General features: G+C 42.8%; 1 protein-coding gene and 1 long non-coding RNA gene across 5 annotated transcripts in view; one reads left to right on the top strand and one right to left on the bottom strand.

The window, feature by feature from the left end:
• The window catches only part of FYN (FYN proto-oncogene, Src family tyrosine kinase), a 225,160-nt gene that overhangs the window by 60,572 nt on the left and 139,764 nt on the right, over positions 1 to 24,824 (top strand). The window lies entirely within an intron of this gene.
• Positions 368 to 8,545, bottom strand: LOC146406159 (uncharacterized). Its single transcript, XR_014807354.1, has 3 exons — positions 5,797 to 8,545; positions 2,864 to 3,975; positions 368 to 1,100 (listed from the first exon to the last, which is right to left on the bottom strand). It is a non-coding gene; the product is annotated as an uncharacterized LOC146406159 (long non-coding RNA).

Genomic DNA, 24,824 nt, shown 5'->3' with positions numbered 1-24,824 from the left:
AGCATTTGTTGGCCCTGACTCATGCTTTCAGAGCCTGGCCAGAACTGCAGCTGGGCACGGTTGTCACCAGACAGTGCCTCAATGGAGGAATCGCGCTGCTCTCGTTTGAATCCAGAGAGAGACACTTTGTCGTTTGTTTATCAGGGGCGTTTGTATTTTCTCCTGGATTGAAAACAAAAATTACCAGAAACCATTCGTTATTAATACAGGCTGTCCACTTTGAGTCTCAGTCCAACATTCAAGAGAAGCGATGTTTGTTTGCCAGATAACTTGAGGTCTTTGTGTGTGGAGCTGACAGATGGAGTTCACTGATGGCGAATTTACTTGGCTGCACGCTGAGCCCAGGAGGGCATCCTTGGGCTATGAGGGGTTGGCCAGAAAGTTAACAAGGCTGGGTTCAGAAGGGTTCTGGACAGAGAAAGTCAAAGTAGTGAAATATCTTGCATTGAGATTCTCTTGTCAGTGTAATGGTTACCAGGGCACTAATTGCAACTGTTTTAAAACAGATGTGCCTTGTGTTCATTGTTTCAGGCATGTTAGGGGAGTAGAAAAGAAAACTTTGAGCACTGTAGTGTTGGAGAGCTCAAGGGGAAAGAAGTTATCTTAAATCTTATCCTCTGAATGCCATCTATTACGTAGTAGTATTCTCCTCCTCCCTAGCTTGAGTGCTTGGCATAAAAATTTAAAGGATATGATTCTCCTCCACCAAAAAGGAAATATGTAGCTAATATTTTTAAATAAGTCCAAATAAAACAGAAAAGTATAAATAAAAAAATGAAAAAAAATCCAAATCCCACCCGTACTGTCCTTCCAGTTATCTATACATGCATAGCACACAGGTGGATATACACACGTTTTTATATGAATAGGATTGTATCATATAGACTAGTCTGTCTTGATCACTTAACAAAATGCTGTGGACTCTTTTCTCTGTTGTTGAATTTTTAGTTTAATATCAGAAATGTTGATGCCAGCATAAAATTCAATTGTATAGCTATATCCCATTAATTTATTCCTTGTGCCATTCAGTCACAAGATATTTACTTTCTTTTTTTTTTCTTTTTTATTTTTTTTGTCTTTCTGTCTTTCCTATGGCCACACTTGCAGCACATGGAGATTCCCAGGCTAGGGGTCTCATGGTTCCTAGTCGGATTCGTTAACCACTGAGCCGCGACAGGAACTCAACAAGATATTTATTTTCAGTCCTACATGTAGTCAGTACTGTGTCAGATTCTGCAGGTACAGCAGCAAACTCTTCTATCAATGGATATTTAGGCTATAGCTGGGTTTTCTGTGTTATAAGCAATACTAACTTAACCAACAATACAACATATATCTTTGCGTTCTTAGTCTTCTCCTAAGACTAAATCCCTAGGAAGAGAATTAGCTGGTCAGCAGATTTGTGCCTTTTGGAGTTTGATCCCTGTTTATTGTCTAACCACTCTCTACTAAAAGTTTATAGTGGTGCCAGATTTTTAGTACTCTTACCGTGATCGTTTCATTGGTTATCGTCTTTGTCAGTGTGATAGGTGAAAAATGGTGCTCTGCTGTTTGATTTATATAGTGCCTGAGATGAGAGTTGTAGCCGTGAAGAAATCATGGCCTCCACATGATCTATATAGCACCATTTTCTTTGAGTCCTAATTTTATCCCTCTCAAAAGGGAAGTCTCTTTTTACTTTTTTCTTTGAGGTCAGGTCAGATTAGAATCAATGAGGGGTTATCTTTTATTGATTACTGAATCTTCACTGAAAGGATGTTGTGTAAATATTAGTACTATTTTAAATCTAGTTCATGGGTTTTAATTCATGTAAATTGATGAATTTCCTTTTATTTTCAAACAGAGGCCATACTTTTGAAAATATAAAAAAAACATAAAGGTATTTAAGAATATCTAATAAAAAATCTTTAATATAAATGCCTAGAAGTATACTGTTTCCATTTAGCTCTTTACCTGGCTATGTAGCATTTAAATTTAAGGTGTTTTGTAGTTTGTTTTTGTTTTATATGTTTGTTTGTTTGTTTTTCTGGCTACAGATGAAATTCAGTTGTAGTAAAATGATTGTGAGACAGACCTGTCTGAATTACAGTTTCCATCATTCAAGTATTAGTTGCCTTGGTCTCCGCTTCCACACCTGTAGGGATAATAATAATAATAACCATCTTGCGAAGCGTTAAAAAACCCATCTTGGAGTTTCTCTTGTAGCGCAGTGCTTAATGAACCCGACTAGCATCCATGAGGACATGGCTTCAATCCCTGGCCTTGCTCAGTGGGTTTAGGATCTGGCGTTGGCATGAGCTGTGGTGTAGGTGGCTGACGCAGCTCTGATCCCTCGTTGCTGTGGCTATGGTGTGGGCCAGCAGCTGTAGCTCCAGTTGGACCCCTGGCCTGGGAACTTCCATATGCTGCGGGTGCGGCCCTAAAAAGACAAAAGACAAAAACAAAACAAAACAAAAACCCCATCTTGCTTACTGCCTGCCATCTAATACATGATCAATAGATACTATATTTTTTATCATAGAAAATTTTAGCAAAATTAGAAGCACTCAGAAAAGGATATAATTTCTTTACTGAAATTCTACCACTCAGACACAAGTGCCTCTGGTTTTTAGGTATTTTATTCTAGTATTTTCCCCCTAGATAAATATTTTACAAAAGTGGGACCATACTAAAACTGAGCAGAATTTTGAATTTCAGCAAACGTGTGTACTTAATCATTCAACAATGGAAGGAGATAGTTACCAGATTTAAAAAAAATTTTTTTATTAAAAAAACAATTTTTTTTTGCTTTTGGCGGCCACACCCACAGCATATGGAAGCTCCCAGGCTAGGAGTCAAATCACAGCTGCAGCTGCCAGCCTACACCACAGCCATAGCAACACCAGATCGAAGCCACATCTGTGACCTACACCGCAGCTCACGGCAACACTGGATCCTTAACCCACTGAGCAAGGCCAGGGATGGAACTGCATCCTCATGGATACTAGTTGGGTTCATTATCGCTGAGCCACAGCTGGAACTCCCCAGATTCTTTTTTAAATAGTGGGGTTTAACAGAGAATTTTGTGTTGATACTTCTAATGAAATTTTTTTTAGAGTGAAGATTAAGTATCATTGAAAGGCATTTTGGACAACTAAAGCTGTGAACATTTCAATTCCTTCTAACTCAGATTCAAATCTGCTTCTTATGCAGTCAAAAATGATGTGATTATTTTTTCTGTTGTTTGGGAAGATGTTTAAATAGTTGACAGAGTGCAGGCGGCTGAGACTGTAGCCCGTCCGTCTACACGACTTCCGCTCCCAGGAGAACAGTAAGGCCAGTTTACCCTGACCGACTGCAGACTGAAACCTTCTCAGCTTGCCATGTCTCATCCCATGTGACTGAGCTGGATTTCAGGAGACAGTTGTGTTGCTAAGTAGTGTGTAAATTAAATTTTTGTTTATCAGGTTCCTTTCAAGGGTGGGTACTCTTCACAGAAGCCTTGTGATCAATCTTTTAAAAGCACACACATCCATACACACATCCAAAACTGTGAGTTCACCAAGTTTCTGCCTTGCATGTTGAGATTATCTAGGAATGATGTTTCATAAATTTTCTGAAAAGTAGGGAATTCAGATATTCTCTGTGCTCATGTTTATGTGCTCAGCAGTCAAAACCTGGCTTGCATTTCTGCCCCTAGGACTCCAACATGAGTTCATTTTAGTTGAAAAATTGTCTGAGTTTTATTGCCATTTTCCTTTTCTTTTTTTTTTGGGGGGGGGGGATGGTTATAGAACAAGTATGGAATTGTTTTAAAGGTTCAAACCAAATAATGTTTTTATTTGTATGTATGTATTTATGTTTATGGCCACACTCTTGACATGTGGAAGTTCCCAGGCCAGGGATTGAATCCAAGCTGCAGCTGTGACTGACACCTCAGCTGCAGCAACACCAAATCCTTTAACCAACTGCACTGGGCTGGGGACATAGTGGGAACTCCCCAAATAGGTATTTTTAAAATATTCATTTTGTTTAGCATTAGTCCATGAAAATACTCTCTCATCACTGGGTAAAACTCATAATTTAGGTTTATATTTTCTTAATTCTGCACATAGTATTTATTTATTGTATATATTAAAATGCTATATAAACTTTTTATACTGCTATGTATATACAAACTTCTGCATAAACTTTTTTTCCATTTCAGGTTCTGAATTACTTTCAAACTTTTGTTGAGAGGGAAGATCAAAATTTACCTGCATCAGGGAGTTCCCGTTGCGGGACAGCAGATTAAGAACCTGACTAGTATCCACGAGGATTCGGGTTTGATCCCTGGCCGCACTCAGTGGGTTGAGGATCCTGTGTTGCCCACGTAGGTTGCAGATGTGGCTTGGATCCTGTGTTGCTGTGGCTATGGTATAGGCTGGCAGCTTCAGCTCTGATTCAACCCCCAGCCTGGAAACTGCTATATGCCATGGGTGTGGCTCTAAAAAGAAAAAAAAAAAATTACCTGCATTAGATTCACAGCTCCAGCTATATCTTTATCCTTCTCCTGAGAAATTTCAAGAGCTTGCAGTGAAAAAAATAACTTCACATGCTTCAGGCTTTTACTTTGTCTTATTTGGGATAAGAATTGAGAATCTGGGGCCTCATCAGTGGAATGTGGCTTTATCATTCTCTTTTGCATTTTTGTCTTTGAATCAAAACTTAATTCATAAAACCAAAGTCACTTCTGAAAGTTTACCCAGTAGTTAGAATTTGTTTTTTTCCCATCATTTTGACCTATTTTTAATAGGAATAGTGTTGAAATACATCATTGGCACAGGATTTTCTCCTTTAGTTTTGGGTTTTTAAAAAAAAAATTTTTATTGTTATTTCCCCAATACAATCTTTTTTTCTGCTCTACAGCATGGTGACCCAGTTACACATACATGTATCTCTTTCAGTTTTTAAACTCCCACAGAGCAGACATTGTGCTTTCTCCTTAGAGGGTTAACATATATCCAGATGGCATGGAGGCAATCCCGTGTTGGGACCTGATGAGAAGTTAGGGTTCACCGGTGCTGCACCCAGGGTGACTTGCACTCTCTCCTCCAGCTCCTGTCTTCCTGGGACAATTGCAGGGATGGTCCTCAAGTTTCTCAGCACCTCTCTGTGTTCTGTGCCTCGGGCCAGGGTGCAGAGCTGCTGTGGAAACCTAGAGGTAGCAGGGTCTCCCTTCCCATCCTCAGCCCACTTTCCGGTTTCAGTAACTTCACTCTGAGGGACCTCTGGCTTCCATGCACATTCTGCTTCTGCAGAGTGAAGATCTCGTCATAGCTAACTAACACTCTTGGAGTCCTTACCACATGCTAAGACCTTTTTACTGTTTCGCTAGCGCTTCTTGGAGATCCTAGGAAATGGGAAAGATCCTTTTTGTGGATGACAAAGCCGAGGCCTAGAGAGTAGAGTAACTCCTGTCAGACCCTAGCTGTGGGATTATAGTCTGGGGCTTTGTGTGAATCCAGAGCACTAGCTATAACCATCACACCCTCTACCTCTTCTTTCTTCCAAGCAAGTTCTTTCTTTTTTTTTTTTTTACCATTTCTTGGGCCGCTCCCGTGGCATATGGAGGTTCCCAGGCTAGGGGTCGAATTGGAGCTGTAGCCACTGGCCTACGCCAGAGCCACAGCAACGCAGGATCCGAGCCATGTCTGCAACCTACACCACAGCTCACGGCAACGCCGGATCGTTAACCCACTGAGCAAGGCCAGGGATCGAACCCGCAACCTCATGGTTCCTAGTCGGATTTGTTAACCACTGCACCACAACGGGAACTCCCAAGCAAGTTCTGATCAAAGTTCAGTGCCATAAAAAGTATTTGAATAACCTTGGGCATTTATTTATCAGGATTTGTCTTACATTATCTCTGGAGATCCATCAAGATGAGATACACTTTGTAAATGAAGCTAACACCATGTGATTATTCTCTCAGAGTTGTAGTTCATATACTGGATGGTTTGCTCATGCTGTTTTATAGGGTTTTCCTTAAGTTGTTGAGTTTCCCTGGGGTGGGCGGTGGGGGAGGTTACATAAGTATCTGCCTAAAATTGCTGTTGTGTCAGGAAGGCCTTGGGAAAAGTTCATCCAAGTTAGGTGAGGGAGTTGTTTGAATTCTTTCAAATCACTAAACTTTAGATAATCACAAATCTACAAATGGGGAAAACACTCCACTGTTTAATTTTGTAAGGTGTTTATTTTTTCATTTTTTAAAGTTTTATTGAAGTATAGTTGATTACAGTGTTGTGATAATTTTTGCTGTACAACAATGTGATTCAGTTATACATGTACACACATCCATTCTTTTTCAGATTCTTTTTTTAGATAGATGATCACAGAATATTGGGTAGAGTTCTCTGTCGACCAGTCACTTCATATACCATGGTGTGCATATGCCATTCCCAAACCCCCAGTCCATCCCTCCCCCTGACCTGTCCCCTTTGGTGACCATAAATTTGTTTTTGAGGTCTGTGAGTCTGTTCCTATTCTGCTAGTAAGTTCACTTATGTCCTTTTTTTAGATTCCATGTATAGGTGATATCATATGATGTTTGTCTTTCACTGTCTAACTTCACTTAGTATGATAATTTCTAGGTCCATCCATGTTGCTGCAAGTGGCGTTATTTCATTCTTTTTATGGATGAGTAATATTCCATTATATGTATGCACCACATATGCTTTATTCATTCCTCCGTCGATGGACATTTAGTTGCTTCCATGTCTTGGCTATTGTAAATAGTGTTGCAGTGAATATCAGGGTGCAAATTACAGTTTTCTCTGGATAGATGTCCATGAGAGGGATTGCTGGATCAAATGGTAGTTCTATTTTTAGTTTTTTGAGGAACATCTATATGTTTTCCTTAGCGGTTGTACCAATTTACATTCTCACCAATGTAAGAGAGAATGTAAAAGGGAGAGTTCCCTTTTCCCTGCACCCTCTCCAGCCTTTATTGTTGGTAGACTTTTTGATGATGGTCATTCTCACTGGTGCAATAAGCTATTTAATTTTGAAAGCATAAATCCAACATGTATTTTGGAAATTACTTGCAACAGACTAAGTCTGTGATTTTAGAACACAGTTGTGCTTGTAGGGGTCTTACCTCTGATTAAAATTATTCTAGGCCTAGTACATAGTACATGCTCAGTAAGCAGTTGTTTCATGAATGAATTAGTTACTTTATTGATATAATGTTGAGGAAAATTATGTAAATAAAATGAGTGGTGAGCAATCCCAGTGTATATATGAGGGCAGTAATGACCATGTACAATGTATACTCTGTACTTTATAGAGGGCATGGCTGTCCCCATAAAAACATTTTGTGTGTTCAGAATACCTTTTATCTAAAGAAGTTCATGTTTTAGACATGAGTTAATTCTCAAAACACTGTTCCAAGGAAGCTGAGTGACACACTCTTCATTTATAGATGAAGTATTTGCGGTTAAGACTGGTGAAGTGTGACTAACTCAAGATTAACTCCAGTTGTAGGAGCCTCGTCTCCAGCCTCATCCTGTGCCTGTGACCTTCTCCTCAGCCTTTTGGAAGCTGGGTGGCCTCCTACTGTCCAGCACCACCACTCCCCACCCCCCATTTTTTTTTAAAGGAACATTTTAATTATCCACTTTAGAGAAAATGTAATAATCTAGCTATATAAGCATATTTGGTTTCCAAGTATACAACTGAAATATTTCTAGCCATTTGGCCCCAAACACTTCTTTCTGTTCACACAGCCCCACAAAGTGCACAGTAAGCAGATGGTGCAGACAAGCTCATGGTTTATTTACAACCAGTACAGTAGACGGAGGCATATGTGCTAAGCCCTCTTATACCCGCTCCGTGGGAGCCATTAACACATCCATTTAGATGAAAGAGTCTCGGGGCTTTGCTGTGGGCATTTCTGTTCGCTGCCCTGAAGCATCACCATCTGCCCTGCCTCCCCTTGGAGGCCCTGGCACCCTCCCCTCCTGCCTGAGGCGGTCACAGGCCTGTTCTTCACAACAGCCTGCATTCACTTACGTACAGTGCGGATGGCAGCTGCTCTCTGCTTCTCAAACCAGTTTAACCTGAAGCCTGTCCCACTTCCCCCAAGGTTGATCTTGGACCAAGTTCACTCCCATACACTCCCACAAGCATGTCTGAGCACCTTCCCCACACCAGGCTGGGGCCTGGGGTACAGAGGGTCCTCGGACATGTGCCCTAGGCTTCCTTTATGCTCTAGCTTCAAGGCTAAAGCTTTCTTTGTCACCAGTGATGCCCAGGGAGCCAGCAGCTGTTGGGCTGTAAGACGTCCTGCATCAGGACCAAACACTAGCCTCTGCTTTCTGCACCACTCACCAAGGAATTATGTGCATGCTTTTCTTCCCCCTAGTGAGTAACTATTAATTATATTTAAAGACCAGTGATTCAGAAATGTTTTCTACTCAAAATATTTTGGAGGAGGCAGAAGACTTTCTGCCTGGGAACCTCCATATGCCGTGGGAGCGGCCCAAGAAATGGCAAAAAGACAAAAAAAAAAAAAAAAAAAAAAAAAGGCTGAGTTCCCCTCTTGGCTTGGCAGAAATGAATCTGACTAGGAACCATGAAGTTGCAGGTTCGATCCCTGGCCTCGCTCAGTGGGTTAAGAATCTGGTGTTGCCGTGAGCTGTGGTGTAAGTTGCAGATGTGGCTCAGAACTAGCGTTGCTGTGGCTATGGCGTAGGCTGGCAGCTATAGCTCTGATTGGACCCCTATCCTGGGAACCTCCATATGCCATGGATGCAGCCCTCAAAAAGAAAAAAAAAAAAAAGAATTAAAAAGGCATTTCAATTAAAATGATCTTTCTACATAGCAACCCACAGCTAACTAGTAACAGCCACTCCATTTTCTAATTCCAAATTCCTGGCAGAACAGTCTGATTGGCTTTGCTTATCTTTTTCAGCCAAGCCACAGAACTTGTAGGTTCCCAGCCAGCATGTAGGTGGAACGTCCTTCTCAGTTGTTCACTCCAGTCCAGTCACACATTGCTGGACTAACTATGGTCGCATGGCTTGTTGCTGAGCTGTCAGCGGGACAGATTCCCAAAGAAGGGGACAAAGATGAGGCAGATACCCAAAAACATGTATAGAGGACAAATATGATTTGAGAGATCGTAGAATATAAAGTTCTCAAACAAGTCTCTTTGTGAAACCAGATTCTGTAGGAATAAGGAGCATAGAAGCATCTTGACCCATGTTGTCCAGTGTTTGCTGTATTTATGCTCAGGAGTCCAACTCTACATTGTATCTCCCTCCCCCCCTCTCCCCCTCCCTCCTCCCCTCTCTCTCTCACACACACACACACACCCTACACACCTGCCACATCAACTGTCTATTATGGATTGTTTCAAACCATTCAGTTTGACTCTAAACTTTAGGACTTAAGAAAAATTAGCGTCTCTTTATTTTCTCTTTATTTATTATGACTAGCAACTAAGTAAAAACTGTGCAAGTGAAATCCTACAGCATAGAGTAGCATTCCTATCTTAATGGCCAAGACTGAGGTCTCAGAATTAACAAGTGCTGAGACTTGCACATCCAGCAGGGGCAGAGGCTGAGACTCTGTGCTTGCAACATACATCAGCTGGTGCTGGGCAAGGTCTGCTCCCTGTGCCAGCAACTCCAATTGTTGTTTGGTAAGCACACTTTTACTCATGGAGGAGCAATTGTTTCCCAGTGTATCATACAATTATATAGTGAATGGAGAACAATAGCTACACTGTAGAAATATTTCTAAAACAAGTCCATGGCAGGCAGTGCATAGGAAGAAGCCCCCAGCTCCACAGTACCGGCTACCATGTGGCATTTAGCATAGTGTGAATGTCAATAAGGGTTCAGGAGGACAGGGCACTTTGTCTCAAACACCTCTCTTTGGAATGAGCCCAGCAGCATCTGTTTCCAGCTCTGCCCACAGGGTGGGTGTGGCAGTGGGGACGTAGGGAGCAGGGGTGTGCAGGGTGCCTGGAGGTGGGTGTGAAACCACACCCCCATCCCCGCCCTGCCCCAGACACTTGCTTCCTCACACTCAGGCTTGTAAGAAGAAAAAAGGTCCCAAACATCAGTTGACTTAGTGTTTCTTGAGGTCTTGACTCGAAAGGAACATGGACATGAATGTCATTTCTTCAGGAGGTTAGAATTTGGGGTTTGGGGTCACTTGGGAGCTGAACTACCATGTCTAAGAGATTTATAGTTCATGTAGGAGGAGACTGGTTGACAGTGTTTTTCCTGATCGGTACCACAGAATACGCAGGATTTTTACCAGACCAGCATCAAAAGGATTCGTGTACTGTGACAGATTGCTTTTGTAATTTATTCTGCCTGGACGGCCCTGGAATACTCTCAGTGAAGGTCTGTGTGGGTCAACGAAGGTTTTGCTCTTCATGTTAGATGGCTGCCAAGGGCTCACTTGTCAGACCAGATGAGGAGAGTGGTATTTAGCAGTCTTCCTCTCACTTCATAATTCATACCCCCATATTTTTATCCTGCAAGAGTATATTGTATTTATATCTTTAAACCTTAGGGTTGAATCATTTATCACAGGCAGCTCTGTGAAGAACAAGGTAGAATTCAGATTGCAGAGCAATTTTACTAAATTTGTATTACTCTCTGAGCTGCAACACTCTGCCCAGGAGAACTACTACCTTCAATGAAAGAATTGTTTATTTATGAGACAATGAAATTAGTCATTATCGCTTATTTAATGACAGAACTAAAACCTAGGTCTCTCTGACTCAGGAGGCATGCTTAGCATTAGATCACTGGTTTGCAAACTTTAGTCAGTTGTATACACCTGTCTGATTTTTTCAAATCTATGCACCATCTTTATTGCTCATTGTCCCTTACATTAAGTTTTTATGCTAAGCCAAATTTATTGATTTTTTTTTGTTTATTTATTTATTTGATATACTTATTTTTGGCCAAGCCAGTGGCATGCAGACGTTTCCAGGCCTGAGATGGAACCCGCACCACAGCAGTGATGATGCTGAATCCTTAACCGCCAGGCCACCAGGAGACTTCCAAACTTATTTTTACAAGAAACTTTATATCACCACCTCAAGTAGAAAATCAGTCTCATTTGATAGGAATAGATGATAATCATTAAAGTACATGAGTGAAAAATCAGAACGCTACCCTGTTCTTGCAGATGCCTTTACCTGTGGGAGCCTCTGGTGAAGAGGCCAGAACAGCTGCAGACAGCTGAGACTTGGGTGTTAGAGAAGGCTTGCCAAGTAGAAAAAAAGCAATAAGCTTCTTATTCTGTAACTAATTTTGTGATAGGCCTACGGCCAGAGCGCTCCTGGTAGCACACACGCTGGAGCACTCAGGTCACCCTTGCCTGTGAAACAAGTACCCATGGAGACAAGACAGGGAGGTTTCAGAGTCCTTCATGGGCACCCACTGAAGATGACCTCACAGTAGAGAGTGGCCATCAAATGCCATGTCACCTGAGAGCTTAAGTTCAGTGGAACTAACATTAGTTGGGTAGAAGTTGAAAGATGGGACAAATCCATCACTCAACCCATTTGTTTTCGGCAAGTCATGAATTTAATTGTCTGCTAATGTGGAGATGAATCCTAGTTAGAAAACACACATATGAAAAAGAAAAAGGTCATTTTTCTTCTAGGCTATGAGTACATGCAGTTTAAGCAAACTTATTTTCCCCTTTAAAAATAAATATGATATATTTTTCTTTTCTGTAGTATATTTATTTTGACTTCTTTTAGAGAAAAATGGCAACAAGACCTCCATGAAAGCCTGTGAACATGTCTCTAAGCAGTCACCCAATTGGGCTTAACATAACAGATGCCAAGACCCTTACTACAAAGGCTAAAGTAAAATATTGTGTCTTTCATGGACTCAGTGCTCATTGAAGACTCAATAAGTACATTTGTGGATTTATTTTTGAAATACTTCCCTGAATAAAGTTGTGTCCTTTCAGGGAGTTCCCTGGTGGTCTGGTGGTTAGGACTCAGCGCTTTCACTGCTCTAGCCCAGGTTCGATCCCTGGTATGGAAACTGTGATCCCTCATCAAGGTGTTGCATGTTGCATCCAAAAAAAAGTTGTGTCTTTTCTGCAGTTAGCTGTAACGTCAGATGCGTTCATGAGTGGGCAGGGCAGAGGCATCAGAGCTGCAGCATTTGCATGTGGAATGCTTCTGTCTGGGGTGACGGTGAAGCTTTGCCACTCCCTGCTCTGGTTTCTTTAGCTGCTCCTCTGGGGCCAAATACTGTCCTCCTTTCTCTACTCTGCTCTGTGACCTGATGTCTAACTTTTCTGCATGACCTCTTGGGTGGGCTCTTTGCCTCTGCTTTCTATTTGGGCTCAGCCGTGGGACATGCCAGAGAATAGAGGGAGGAGGGAGAGAGTAGAGGTCAGAGTGCTTCTTCCCTATGGGGTTTTTCACACTGACAGCAGCCCCACAAGGATGGTCACAGCTGCGGGCAGGCAGCGCTTGCCCCAGCACTTCTGTGAATACCCAGTTCAAGTACTCACTCTCTCATCTGACCCCTTCCAGCCTCAGAGTGGGACAGATCCTGCCCTACCTGATGCCCAGGGGACTGCACTAGGTCTTGCGGCTTCCCTGCACCCTGCCCACTTCTTTATAAATTGTCCCTTCATTAAATTCCCTTCAAATTTTATCATCATTTGAGGATGCTGCCAGTTCCCCACTGGTACCTAGACTGATAAAGGGTACGTATGCTGACTTCTCTGCAACACTCAGCAAAACTGACTGGTTCCAGAGGTTCTAACATCTGACCTCAGCTTTAACAGCAATGTCTTCACAACACTGTAAATCAATTCTACTTTAATTTAAAAATAAATTAAAAATAGCAATGTGTTCTGTACCACTATGGTTCCCAAACTTGAGGATGCTTCAAGATCACATGGGGAAGCCATGAAAATTCAGATTCTGAGAGTTCCCACTGTGGCTCAGCAGTAACAAACCCAAGTAGTATCCATGAGGATGTGGGTTCTATCCCTGGCCTCGCTCAGTGGGTTATGGATTCATTGTTGCCGTGAGCTGTGGTGTATGTGGCAGATGAGGCTTGGATCCCATTGCTGTGGCTGTGGTGTAGGCTGGCGGCTACAGCTCTGATTTGACCCCTGGCCTGGGAACCTCCATGTGCTGCAGGTGTGGCCCTGAAAAAAAAATTCACATTCCTAGACCCTACCCCACCCCCACCTACTGACATAGGGGTGCTGAGGATGGCTCTAAGGCTCTGTGATGATTGACCTTTTGTAGGTCACCAGACACAGAATATGGTGATTCAGGGTGCCTCTGGACAGATAACTGGTTAAAGGGCACTAGACTCTTGTCTTGTGCCATGTTTAGCAGTTACCTAGCAGTGAGTGAGTGAGTGGAACACCTGATAGTTGTAAATAAGAATTCTCCTTTAAAAATGCAATTTAATGAGAAAGAAAAAAAAATCTGAGAGAGGGGAGCTCCTGTTAACAGCAGTGAGCTGATGCATTGGCAGGAATGGCCAGCCTCCTTCTGGCTCTCTGTGCAAGATTTGGAAGAGATGAGACCATTTCCTGTTACCCAGGGGGAGAGCCCAGTGTCTCTCTTTGCCATGGGATTGCTCATGATCATCTGTTAAGAAATCATGATGATGAAAAAGTGTAACTCAGGATATGAAATGTAACTACCTAAATGCAGGACACTGGAGTGGCCTAGCACTTGAGGATCTGGGATTGTCACTGCAGTGGTGCAGGTTTGATCCCTGGCCCTGGAACTTCTGCATGCTGTGAGCATGGCCAAAAAAAGAAAAAAAAAATACCGGACACTGTTTTCCTGAAAAAAACAATTTTTTTAAAGTTATAAATAAGTCCTATGTTAAAACAGATCTCTTCATGGAATCCTGAGTTCATCCTTGTCAATGACCATGCTCTGAAAAAGCATCAGTGTTCACTTTCCTGAGGGAAAACTGAGACGGGCTCAGGACCCTGAATGAAACTGGGTAATGTGTCCAAATGACACAAGTTCAAATCCCACATGCCTCGAGGGGTCGGATCCATTTGTCCTCATCAGGATGTGCATATGTGAGATTCTCAGAGACTGTTACTCCCTGTCCCCTGCCAGAAGGTTTATTATCTAAAAAAAAAAAAAAAAAAAAAAAAAAAAAATCCGCCTCTCATTTCAGGGAAGAGGTACAGAGACACAAAGTTAATTGAAGAGTGTGTTCTGCTGAGTCAGCAGGGCAGACCCCAGGCGTCTCCAGCTACCCTGCGGTGGGTATTGCAAAATTGTCTGACAGAATTCCTCACTCCCAGCTCAACAGCGACACCTCTCACCTCAGCAGTGAGCCAGGACACAGAACAGAGCGGTTCTGTCTCCCCCAAAGCCCCGGTGAGGGTCACTCTGCTGAGCCCTCTTTGAGAAGGATAGCCAACTGCCATGTGACGTTTTGACATTTCATTCATTTTAAACCTTTTCCTTTTAATGAAGTGCTTTTAGCCGTTGAGTTGTGGGCATTAAGATAAAGGGTCATCCCAGATAGAATAACCTAGGGATGAACAGAGATCTTTTCCAGGAGGGCAGAGCTGAATCAGAGGAGGGATCCACCTGACCCAAGTGGAAATTACTGAAGTGAGTCCTCCGCCTCTCAAGCCCTCCACCTCGCCCCAGTTAGCTTTCAGAGCCATCTAGACTGACTTGCTCTGGAAGGAGTGAGGTGGTTCTTAATGGCCCCTGGAGTTACTCTCAACAGCATCCAGGAGCCGGGAGTCATGAGCTTGTGCAGGTGAGTTTCACCTTTGAACACAGAGTGCTCAAAAAGGAGAAAGTCCAGTCAGGCTTTGTGTTTTCAACAGTCTAACAAAGTAGGTTCCGCGGAGTTCCCGTCATGGCTCAGTGATTAACGAATCCAGCTAGGAACCAAGAGGTTGCACGTTCGATGCCTGGCCTTGCTCAGTGGGTTAAGGACCCGGCGTTGCTGTGAGCTGTGGTGTAGGTTGCAGACGAGGCTCGGATCTGGCTTTGGTGTAGGCCGGCGGCCACAGCTCTGATTCGACCCCTATTCTGGGAACCTCCATATGCCACTGGTGCGGCCCCAAAAAAGACAAAATAAATAAATAAATAAATAAAAATATGGTAGGTGCCAGTGCAGAGGGACCTAGGAACTGTGCTGATGTCCTAAGGGGGTAGGGAGTGATGACCAGTTTACAGGCAGCAGATTTCCTCCCTCCCTTATCCATGGGGTCTATAGCTACCCTGAGAGCCATTGTCGGCTCAGAAGACAAGAGGAAAGGGGTAGGAAGGACAGAAACACTTGAGAGAACTGTTGCCGGTGCCAGCTTCTAGGTGGTGCCCGCCCTGCCCCGCTCCCCGCAATGCCTTTCTTTCACACGACCTGCGTTTTTTTCTCACTCTAGTTTTTTGGTGGCCTACAATTCAGTCATTTTTATTTGAGGTTATAAATGACCTTTAAAAAAAAAAAGGTCGTTGCTTCACAGGAGGTTGATGACTCATTAAACGATCGGTGACACGTGTGTGTGAATTAATTGAATGAGATTGTTTGGCCAGGGTGAAGGGAGCGGTGATTGGAAAGGAGGGGCACCTCGGGAAGGGGACCCAGGTACAATGTGAGGTGGCAGGAAGCCAGTAGGAGGACTAGAAAGAGGCCAGTCGGAGGAGTAGAGAGAGGATTGGGAGAAAAACACGTGAACCACGTGGATTCTTCCTCCTAAGACTCAGAAGTCAGGCAGCGGTGGTTTTCTTCTGTGTAAGGCCGGTTTGGTGGGGCAGCCTGGTTCCTATCACCACCAACACCAGCCTTTATCATACAGAGCATTGGCAGATTCAGCAAATTAAAAAGACACATGATGCTGAGTTAAATTTGAATTTCAGATAAACAACAAATGATGTTTTTAGTATAAGTATATCCCAGCTTGTTTATCCAAAATTTAAATGTGACTGGGTGTCCTGAATTTTCTCTCTCAGCTTTCAGAATGGCTGAGTGCCTGATACTTGGCAGTTCTGTTAGAAAGATGCTGTGATGGGGAAGCTGAGGCTAAGAGGGGTTGTGGTTTATAGCCTCTTGGGTGGTGGAAAAGCCTCCAGAGCTGCTGCTGTTCCTAAGCCCTGGACCATCCATGGCAGGTTTGTAGATCCATTTTAGGCTATCTGACGTTCATCTCGGGGTGGCAGAAAGGGCTCTAGAAGGAGGTGAGGCCAGCAGAGGCCCTTCCAAAAGGCTCAGAGGGCTGGGAGACTGAGGCTGACTGACAGAGACTCCAGGAGGCAAACCTTTGGGTGGAGTTAGCACAGAGAGCTGGAAGGTTCAGAAGAGTCGTCTGGTCAACCTTCATTTTATGAGGAAGCTGAGGGCTAACAAGGTAAAGTGACTACTCAAGTCAGAGAAAAATCAGTGAAGCCTGTGGGAGAATCAGGTTCCTTCAGCCCTCACGGAGTTCTTTCCACTGCATGGTGCTGACAGAGCAGATTCTTAGTCAAGCCTCCAAGTTTCCACACAGCGCTACTTTGTATACAGTACCCACTTCTGCTACCCTGTGGGAAAGATGGGATGCTGCTTATGAGTCACTGCCCTCATTTTCTTTTCTGTTGGTATAAGAACCACCTTGGTAGCCCCTTATTATCAAGAGGTTCGGTTATGTTTTATCTCCCAGTTAACAGAGACCGAGAGACCCAGGTATCGCCATTAATTTCCTTAGATGCTATTTGGGGCAGTTACATGTGTTCCAAACTTTGGCTCTTTGGTAGAATGAAAGAAAAATGTAAAGTTGTGCTTCCCTGTGGCTTGAGAATATATACATAGTGGTCTTGTAGTATCCATTCCTGTTGAGGGTATAAGCATGGCAGTGGAATAGTCAGAGGCATTGGCATAGAGCTGCCGGGGGGTGGGGGGCTTCTGTGGTATCCAGTTGGGCAGAGAGGAATGTTTAGGGGAGAGTGGAGAAGCGAGCAATGCTCCTGAGGTGGAGAAAACCAATGCCCCCAGTTCCTCCACAGACTGAGTTTTGGTAACAGAAGGCATGAATGTTCTCCGACGCCTGACTCTGCCCCCCCCCCCACCTTTTTTTTCCTGAGTCCTTAAGCATGGCCTTACTAGACTTTCAGGACCATGATGCCACTTCCTGGCTTTTCAATATGTGAGAACGAAATGTTCTTTTTAAGTTGATTTGGTTTATTGTGGCAGCTTTTAATGTAAACTGTGAATTTGAGGATAAGAATACTTCAGTGAACCAGTGCCTGTGTCCGCACTGTCTTATCTCCTCTGTGAATTACCACGTGGGAAACTATTTAGGGGGAGAAGGTCATTTGTGGGAAAGAAGACACTTTTCTTCTTCTTGATTCATGTGGTTTGCACCATCCCTGACATGATGATATTTGTGATGTTTTCTTGGAAAGCAAAATATCCCATGTTAACATACCGTGGCTTCTTTGGGAAGCTGAATTCCATGAGCCCTTTCATAGATTATTTCTTCAGATAATTCTCCTTGCTGCAGAAATGCAATAATCCTAGGCTGATTGTTTCTTGTGTTATCTCAGGAGTGATAATATTAGCCAACCAAAGTCATGGGCAAAGACACCTCTTAATCAGTATATACTCTCCTTTGTATGGCCCTGTATTACCCACCCTATAGGAATCACTGGCTAAAAACATTATGAAGTGGTTACTTCTCTCTCTGGTATTAACAGTAATTATACTCGACTCTTCACAAATTGGAAAATCTGAAACTGAAAAGCTGAAACTATATGATGAATGAAACTGGATGGGATCTGATCAGCTTTGTAATTTGTGCTCCTCAATTCAGTAGCTTGGGAATAAGAAATACCTCTTATACATTTACTAATGTTATCTATTGATTTTTTTTTTTAATCGTTGGCTAGGGTGAAATTTCCCTTCTAGTCTCAAGCCATAAAAGTGGCAGTGGCATAGTTCAAAACAAATTTTTTAAATGAAGCCCATATACTTGAAGTGATTGAATTAATATTTTTTAAAGAGCCAAATAAGTGTGTACCACTGAAAGGTGCCTGATTTAGAAAATCCCATAAAAACCTCCCAATTAGTCACAAGTGCTCAGAGGATGAAGAGGCAGCGTGCCCTTAGACCTCCCAGTGGCCTCCAGAGGCCATTAGGGAGCTGCTGTTTTGAGGCAAATTGGAGGATCCTGGGAACAGTTCTAAAAGAGGGTGGGCCCTTTTTTCTGGAGAAAAGTGGATAAACAGCTAAGCTGCTTAGTTTCCATTTTTGTCCCATAGAGGAACTTTAGCTGGCTTCTGGTCATCTTCTCTTCCCACATTGCCCCAGCAAGAAAAGCATACAGGGTTGGGAATTACAGGAGCTTGAGCCAATTTCTTCAAGACTTACTCTGCATTTTGGTAAATAATCAGTGCTTAAGGATTGCTTCGTTAATTAACTTGGCATGCGTGTGTAGCTTATCTGTCACGTGAACTGTACACGTCTTGGACCAAGATGGTGTCTTATACTTCTCTGTTCTCTTCACCAGCACCTAATCAGCATCTCACACCCTGTTTGGTCACCTGTTACACAGAGATTGACCTGGTGCCCCACACATTCATGCCAGTCATGATGGGGACTAAGGTGTGGCAGAGCCTTTTTTCTCAAGGGCTGTGCTTACGGGTAGGCTGCCTACAAAACACTCAGCTGTACGTCTAACACCAGTGGAAGTGAGAAGGAAGTAATCCAATAGTGGGGCACAACCCAAGCCTCGTCTTTATTTGTCACAGTCTCAGATGCACTTGCTCTTTTTGTAATTGACTTAGGTTTTTCTGGTATAACCGGGACCACTGGAGAGGCCTTTCAGTTTTCTGAAAATTTGTACAGTGAATGATACATTCTCAGGTATGTCTTCAGTGGCTGGTGTGGAAGTTCTGTTGCATTTTGGTATTCATTTTCCCAGGCAAAAAAATTCTCTCCCTATAAATATTTGTTCAGGTAAACTACACACCATAAGACTTTCAGTGTGTTCTGCTTCAGGGAGACTAGGCAGGTGTAACAGGGAAAATGGGGAACTCCCCTGAAAGTCCACCTAATCCTAAAGAGCAGGCACCTCCACACCTGTTACTATATGTCTAGTCTTCTATAAGGTGGGGTCTTATGATTTGCTGTCAGCGGTCCTCCTACTATCTGAGATCCAGTGGGATAAACTGCAAGGAAGTGTAAGGTGATTAATTAAGGATGGAACAGCCAACACTGAGATTTTTTAAAGTTTTGATCTGTTCTTTTTCCAAATCATGTGATTTAGGCATTTGCCATTCATACTTGTCTCTGCTGCAAACCCGTGCCATCCCACCCTGTCCTCAGAACATGTCAATAATCTGGCACTGGATTTCCCACGAGAATAGTTGAGAGAACTGCAGGCCTGGGCAGAGGAGGGTTAAATCTAAAGCCAAATTTTCAGAAAATGAGGCAGAGCTTTGTGGCACTGCAAAATAACCTCTTCATTACCAATTCTACCGCATCATCCTTGGAACTTGAATTCCCATTTTCATCTAGGTGGGTATTTTCGGAAGTCAGTGAATGGTATTAAGTTAGGCTTTGGAAAAATGGAACAATCCTGTTACAGATGGAAGAACAAGCACGGTTGCAGTCGGTCATTCCCGTTTTGGATTATAGTGAACTCCTTCTGCGTCAGGCTTGGGTTTTGTGAGTTTTCCCTTCCTCCCTTCATCACATTCATTATCCCTTGGGCGAGTCTGTCCCTCTGGCTACACACCGGCCTCGGGACACCACCCAGGAGCAGCTCCTGCAGAGCATCCACCCAGCTGGAGCGCCTCCTTTTCTCCCGTCCTCTTGTCTTCCCCACCCAGAGATGAGACCCATGCCTAATTTTCAGCTCTTCTGGGGTAGTATGTCATTGCTTAGAAGAAAATTAGAAAGCATTTTACATGGCTTGTTACAAATCATGAATTGACACGCCATGAAAACCAAGGACTTTTTTCTCCCATTGATGTGTGTGTAACTCCCATTAACATTAATAAAGTTGTTTAGAATCAAAGAACCAGCAGGAACCCTGAAGAGAGGATCCATTTTTGATCCTGCTTTTCAGAGTGACTCATACCCACAGGGCATCAACAAGCATTTTAAAGATAATTTTTACAACTCCTTTTTAAAAAGGAGAGCAATTACTGAATATATCATCACAGCACACTCACGCCCTTCAGTGGGAGGGGTGGCAGCCAGTAGGGTAGTCCTGCTCCACCCAGGTTGGAAGTGGCAAGCCTGGTCGGTCCCTGTGGATGGAGGCAGGATGGAGGTGGGAGATGTCGCCTGCTGCCACCACACTTGCGTGCTCCCTTGGGGGCTCTGCGGAGCTTTTGGGACTCTGCACGATGAGGCTGGAGGAGGTACAGGAGCAGTGGGAAGGGACTCATACATACCCGTTGGCACCTACAAGACAGAGACAAGTAAATAGAGCTGTTTGCTTCAGCCACTTGTGCCCTGCCCTACCTGTGTGTGTTACTGACAGATGAAATGAACAGTTGAGGGGTGGGGGGATTTTAGTCCAGATATCTATAAAGCTTCTGAACACTCTAAGGACCCCCAAGAATCTGAAGAAGTTGTGGAAACAATGGGAAGATAGCCTTAAGCTTTCTCCTAAAATGTGACCACTGAGAGTTAGAGCTGCACTGCCTCTTACAGTGAATGAATTTGTCCACTGGTTATTTACTCATCATTAGAGCCAATAAAGGGAGCCTTCTCAGGGCCCCATGTTTAGGTCTATATGCTTCCCCACCCCTTCCCAGCTCCTCTCTACCTACTCTTCCATCTATAATAGGGCATTAATTTATACAGATGGTCTTAATGTTTGGGAAATGTTCAGTGTGGGTGACAGAAAGGAGATTTTCATAATTATGTCCAATTTGGACGAGACAGGTGATATCCTTTCAGTGCCCTATAGTCTTTCTTAGAAGTGTTAAGTTTGCTAACACTTAAATGAAAACTTGTTTGTTTTTAAGTGTTGCTTTTTTAAAAAGTCACTTTTCCTGAAAAGGAGAGGTGGACAACTATAAATTAATTTGATTAGGTTTTTGAATTATAATTGCATTATCACCCTCACAACTGGCAGCACCTCATCTAGTTTTGTCCTTGGAAACATTACCAAACCTTATAAGAAATTTGGGTTCCCTCTGCTTTTGTTGTAAGAACTTTGAGTTCCCTCTGCCTTTGTCTGAGGTTGAGCTACACATACTCCTTTCTGAAATTGCTAATCTGAGGAAGAAAAATACGGAATATCCATTTAATCACCAAACCTTGTTTTCAACCTTTTATTTTTTCTTAAAGAATACATAGGGAGTTTCCTAAGAAAGGAACCAATGCTGGTTATAAACAGATAGAATCAACCTGACACCCTATAGATAAAAATAAGCCCAGAATTCTCTTCACTTATCTGTTCCGCAGGGTTGTGAACTGGGTCAGGATTGTCCTTGTTTTATAAATGAGGTGCCCAGAGCTGGAGAGGTGAAGCCAGCCTTTCCTGGGGACACAGACCCAGGGAGGGTCAGAGCCAGATGAGGTAGGAGGACTGAGGACTGGAGCTGCACATTTACTGCCCAGCCCTGCCTGCCCTTGAATCTTATTAGAGTTGGGGTACATAGGCCCAGTGTCAGCCCAACAGGTCATTTGTTCCCAGAGACCCAATTCGACCCTCCAGTGCCTAACAGAGTGCTTGGAACCTGACAAGCACTCAGTAAGTGTTTGTTGAATGAACACATTGTCAAAGCCAAAGAATTCATTGTAATTCATCATCTCATCTCGGTGACTGCCCTGGGCACCGCCATATCACTTTGGAAACCTCTTTGCAGGTGAGTTTAGAAATATGTGTATATATGTATATGCTTTAAAAATAACATTACCAGAATTTGCCACACGTGCCACATGTGCCATTGTTTAAGGCCTCTGATGACCAAGCCCATCAGCAAGTCAAAGCTGCATGTGGAGGAGGTCCTCTTATAGCTCAGTGGGTTAAGAACCAGACTAGTATCCATGATATCCACGAGGATGTGGGTTCAATCCATGGCCTTGCTCAGTGGGTAAAGGATCTGGTATTGCCACAAGCTGCAGCATAGATCACAGATGCAGCTCAGATCTGGCATGTCTGTGGGTGTCACGTAGAGTGGCAGCTGCAGCTCTGACTCTATATGCCATGGGTATGGCCCTAAAAAGGAAAAAAAAAAAGTTGCACATAAGGATACTAGATGCATACTTTCTTTGATTTCAACTTATTTTACATGGTTATGTTTTCCTGAGATGTGCACTCATTGTAGAAAATTAGACGGGTTGCGAAAAAGAAAATGAAAACATCTAATCACACTGTATTGGGATAGCAATGTTAAGATATGTCTACTTCCCCTCTTTTGTGTGACCACCGAGAGAGCTGCATTGCCTCTTACAGTGAATGAATTTGTCCACTGCTTATTTACTCATCGTCAGAGCCAATAAAGGGAGCCTATCGTCTATATTATACATGATTTTGATCCTGCTTCTTTCATATTAAATTGGGGTCATTTTGTAATATAATTAAATGATAACAGCGGAATTTCCCGTTGTATGAATAGACTAGAAAAATTTACTTAACCATGTACCATCCTATTACTATGTAATTACATTTTCTCATATCTGCTGTTGTAAATAACCTATAGTAAACACTATAGCATCTAAATTATTTGCTCCCTTCCCTGGTTATTTTTTTAAATTTATTATTATTTTTTATATAATGATTTTTATTTTTTTTCCGTTATAGCTGGTTTACAGTGTTCTATCAATTTTCTACTGTACAGCATGGTGACCCAGTTACACCTGCATGTATACACTCTTTTTTCTCACATTATCATGCTTCATCATAAGTGACCAGACATAGTTCCCACTGCTACACAGCAGGATCTCATTGCCAATCCACTCTAAAGGCAACAGTCTGCATCTATCAACCCCAAGCACCCCATCCCTCCCACTCCTTCCACCTCCCCCTCGGCAACCACAAGTCTGTCCTCCAAGTCCCTGACTTTCTTTTCTGTGGAAAGGTTCATTTGTGCTGTACATTAGACTCCAGATGTAAGTGATACCATATGGTGTTTGTCTTCCTCTTTCTGACTTAACTTCACTCAGTATGAGAGTCTCTAGTTCCATCCATGTTGCTCAAATGGCATTAGTTTGTTCTTTTTGATGGCTGAGTAGTATTCCATTGTGTATATATACCACATCTTACTAATCCAATCTTCTGTCGATGGACATTTGGGCTGTTTCTAAGTCTTGGCTATTATGAATATTGCTGCAGTGAACATGCGGGTGCATGTGTCTTTTTCAAGGAAAGTTTCATCTGGATATATGCCCAAGAGTGAGATTGCTGGGTCATATGGTAGTTCTAAGTATAATTTTCTATAGTATCTCCATACTGTTCTCCATAGTGGTTATACCAGCTTACATTCCCATCAACAGTGCAGGCGGGTTCCTTTTTCTCCACACCTGCTCCAGCATTTGTTCTTTGTGGACTTAATAATGGTGGCCATTCTGACTGGTGTGAGGTGGTATCTCATGATAGTTTTGATTTGCATTTCTCTAATAATCAGTGATGTCGAGCATTTTTTCCTGTGCCTGTTGGCCATCTGTATATCTTCTTTGGAGAACGGTCTGTTCAGGTCTTTTGCCCATTTTTCCATTGGGTTGTTGGCTTTTTTTGCTGTTGATTTGCCAAGTTGTTTGTACACTTTCGAGATGAAGCCCTTGTCAGTTGCATTATTTGAAACTGTTTTCTCCCATTCTGTAAGTTGTCTTTTTGTTTTCTTTTTGGTTTCCTTTGCTGTGCAAAAGCTTTTCAGTTTGATTAGGTCCTATTGGTTTATATTTGCTTTTATTTCTGTTGCTTTGGGAGACTGACCTGAGAAAACATTTGTAAGGTTGATATCGGAGAATGTTTTGCCTGTGTTCTCTTCCAGGAGTTTGATGGTATCTTGTCTTGTATTGAAGTCTTAAAGCCATTTTGAGTTTATTATCGTGCATGGTGTAAGGGTGTATTCTAGTTTCATTGATTTGCATGCATGCAGCTGTCCAGTTTTCCCAGCACTACTTGCTGAAAAGACTGTCTTTTTCCCATTTTATGTTCTTGTCTCCTTTGTCAAAGATTAATTGACCATAGGTGTCAGGGTTTATTTCTGGGTTCTCTCTTCTGTTCCATTGGTCTGTCTGTCTGTTTTGGTACCAGTACCACACTGTCTTTTTTTTTTTTTTTTTTGTCTTTTGCCATTTCTTGGGCCGCTCCTGTGGCATATGGAGGTTCCCAGGCTAGGGGTCTAATTGGAGCTGTAGCTGCCGGTCTACACCAGGGCCACAGTAATGCGGGATCCAAGCCGCATCTGCAACCTACACCACAGCTCACGGCAACGCCAGATCCTTAACCCACTGAGCAAGGCCAGGGATCGAACCTGCAACCTCATGGTTCCTAGTCGGATTCGTTAACCACTGTGCCACGACAGGAAATCCCACACTGTCTTGATGACTGTGGCTTTGTAATATTTCCTGAAGTCTGGGAGAGTTATGCCTCCTGCTTGGTTTTTGTTCCTGAGAATTACTTTGGCAATTCTGGGTCTTTTGTGGTTCCATATAAATTTTTGGATTATTTGCTCTAGTTCTGTGAAAAATTGTCATGGGTAATTTGATGGGGATTGCATTGAATCTGTAGATTGCTTTGGTGGTATGGCCATTTTTACAATATTAACTTTTCCAACCTGTGAGCACAGAATATCTTTCCATTTCTTTACATCTTCTTTAATTTCCTTGATTAATGTTTTATAGTTCTCAGCATATAAGTCT

Source organism: Sus scrofa, chromosome 1 (genome assembly GCF_054392235.1).
Source record: "Sus scrofa isolate SSC_HxYL_T2T_F1_AM1 chromosome 1, Sscrofa_HxYL_maternal_Yorkshire_Landrace_v2.0, whole genome shotgun sequence".
NCBI lineage: Eukaryota > Metazoa > Chordata > Mammalia > Artiodactyla > Suidae > Sus > Sus scrofa.
The sequence above is the reverse complement of the archived record's forward strand: the minus strand, read 5'-3'. Positions and strand labels throughout refer to the sequence as shown.